The sequence below is a fragment of the Apium graveolens genome, chromosome 7 (assembly GCF_009905375.1).
Source record: "Apium graveolens cultivar Ventura chromosome 7, ASM990537v1, whole genome shotgun sequence".
Taxonomy (NCBI): domain Eukaryota; kingdom Viridiplantae; phylum Streptophyta; class Magnoliopsida; order Apiales; family Apiaceae; genus Apium; species Apium graveolens.
The window spans coordinates 138,796,773-138,799,648 of NC_133653.1; positions in this window are offsets into that span (position 1 = coordinate 138,796,773).

Consider the following 2,876-nt stretch of genomic DNA (forward strand, 5'->3'; position numbering starts at 1 on the left):
AAAAATTCGAGGGATCGAATCTAACCTTTTAAAATAATTCGGAGACAACGATCAGAGATCCATAGCAGTTGCTCCTCAAGTGTGAAGCACTCCACCGGTATCCACCAAGAAAACGATGTTAAGGAGGAGGAAGGAGGTGGAGAGAATTGGGTTTTCCAAACTTTTTGGGTTTTCGGGTATGATGTGGGTTAGAATAAAATTAGGGTCTATAATAGTGTATTTATAGGCAAAAGTTTCAGCTGAAATTTTCCCATAAATATTATTATTATTATCCCATTTATTATTCTCATTAATAATTAAAACACCTTTTAATCATTAATCCTTTTTCTAAACACTTTAGAAATAATTCTCTCTCTTGATTTAATTTCCAAAAATTAAATCCTTTAATAAATAATATTAAGAACTTTTCTTAATTAATTTATAATCAATTAAATCTCATTTAATCAATTATTAGATTTGTTAATTAATTATTTATTCATAAATAAATAATTATTAGCCATTATTAATTAATTCCTCCACCATTAAATCATTCTCTTTTTATGGTGTGACCCTGTAGGTTCAATATTAAGTCGGTAGTAGAGATAAATAATAATAAAACTATTTTATCATTATTTATATAAATTCTCTAATTTATTAAATATGATTAATTAATTAATCACATTTATTCTACATCGTGAGTGATGCTTCTCAACATATCGCGATTATCCGGATAATATGAATTCACTGATTAGAATACCAAGAACCTGTCAGTGAATAGTTACCGTACAATAAACTCCTTCTACCCTACAATGTCCTGATTAAATACAAGGCATGGATCTCGTGTCAAGCCTATCTAATTCAATCACTTGCTTACCATTTACTATGCGTAGTTCTATGCAAATTAGAAACTCCTTTCTAATTTCATTTACTCTGGCCAGAGATTCCTGAACTAGCATAAGTGGATCAGCCTTGAACATTCGCTTCCTTCACTGGAAGGGGTAGATCCTTTATTGATCATACACTATCTTCGTGTACAAATTCCTATACCCAGAAGAGCCCTAATAATTGTCCCTGGAGACTAAGAACTAAACCAAAGCATAGTTCAGTGTACACAAGATGACTATGATGACCTCAAGTCTAAGGATACTTGTACAACTATCACTATGTGAACAACTGCTGACATGTGAGTGAACTCCATCAGTTGTTCAGCTGTGCGAGTCATGTTCAGTGAACTTATTCTATAATAAGCACCTACATACTAGCTATAGTGTCACCACACAAATGTCTATGAGAACAGACATCCTTCATAACGAAGCAAGCATAGTATGTACCGATCTTTGCGGATTATTAATTACCAGTTAGTAATCCTACGACCAGGAACTATTTAAGTTTAGAGTTATCATCTTTTTAGGTCTCACTATTATGATCTCATCATAATCCATAAAAAGCTTTACTCTAAACTATGGTATATCTTATTTAAACACTTAAATAGATAGAGCCCGTAATAAAAACAAAACAAGTCTTTTATTAATATCAATGAAATCAAAACAGATTACATAAAAGTTATTCCTAAATCCTAATACATGATTGGACTTAGGACATATTCCTTTCATGAAGTACCTAAGCTAGCAACCTAGCTTTGAAAATTAACAAGATAGACAGATTTGATGAGATTTACATTCTAGAAAATATATACACACATAATATATCACTTATACAAGAAGCAACTAGCAAGCAAAGCAAAAACTTTCTCTCTCCCCCATTTCATTCTTCAACTCGGCCAAACTGGGAACAACAACTTAGAAAGGCGGTATCTCCATCATTTTCTCACTCAAAAATTGCGATCTATAGCTCGTTAGAAAGGCCTTGACACGAGATACACTTATTAGCTCGCACGACTTTTCCATTTAAGCAGTGTAAGGACCGCATTTTTCCAGATCTTTACAGAGAGGTATGTAAACTGCCCAACAGAAACCACCAAGAAAGAAAAATCCATATCTTGAGTTCTAGGCATTAAAAAACCACCAAATATTAATCAAAGCTTCTTCATATCATGTATAAGGTACGTTCAAAATTTCATGGCCATTGAATAAGTATAGCAAGGTCAAATCTTTGCTAAAAGATGGGGATGAATAATAAATACGAAAATTAACTTTATTTTCTTGGATTAGGTTTTGAAGGATCTACCCACTATAGGTATCATCCAAGAGATACAAGTCCCAGCCAACGTAGTTCTAGAATCCCTTGTACTGAAGAAGGTATAAACTCTTGCTCATAAAGATTTCTTGGATGGATTTTTTGATTGATGTTGAGATGAGTGTTGCTATGTTGATTTCTTAATCTTAAGGTCACGATTCGTTCGATAAAATGAACGAATCGTGACCTTAAGATTTCTGCAAAGATATAGAAAGTGTGAACTGTGTTTTATTGAAAAATAAACTTTATAATGATAGAGCTATTTGTAAGGATCGTTTAGGCTCTTGAATTACTTGATTTTGATTTACGGTTCAAACGTTAGGTCCATTTTAGTAAAAACGATTTACGTGATAAAAAATGCTATAAATTATGAAATTTGGAAATATAAATGATCGACTTAAAATTATTCTAAAATCATGAAATTTTTACAAAGAGTATGAAATAGAGTGTAAAAATTTCCATAAAAATTTCAACGGAAAATATTTATATTTCGCTTTTATAAAAATGTCAGAGCCGAGGTCGCGCGGAGTACTAATACCAACCACAACCCACTGTTAAAAACTGCTGCTTCAGGATTTTTAAACCTCTTACCAGAAAAAAAATTTCCATGTATCCCATTTTAAATTTTTTCTGGATCGCGCATGCGAAAATGGTGCATCAATTGAGTTTACGTCTTGAGAGAAATCAACATTTTAGTGAAA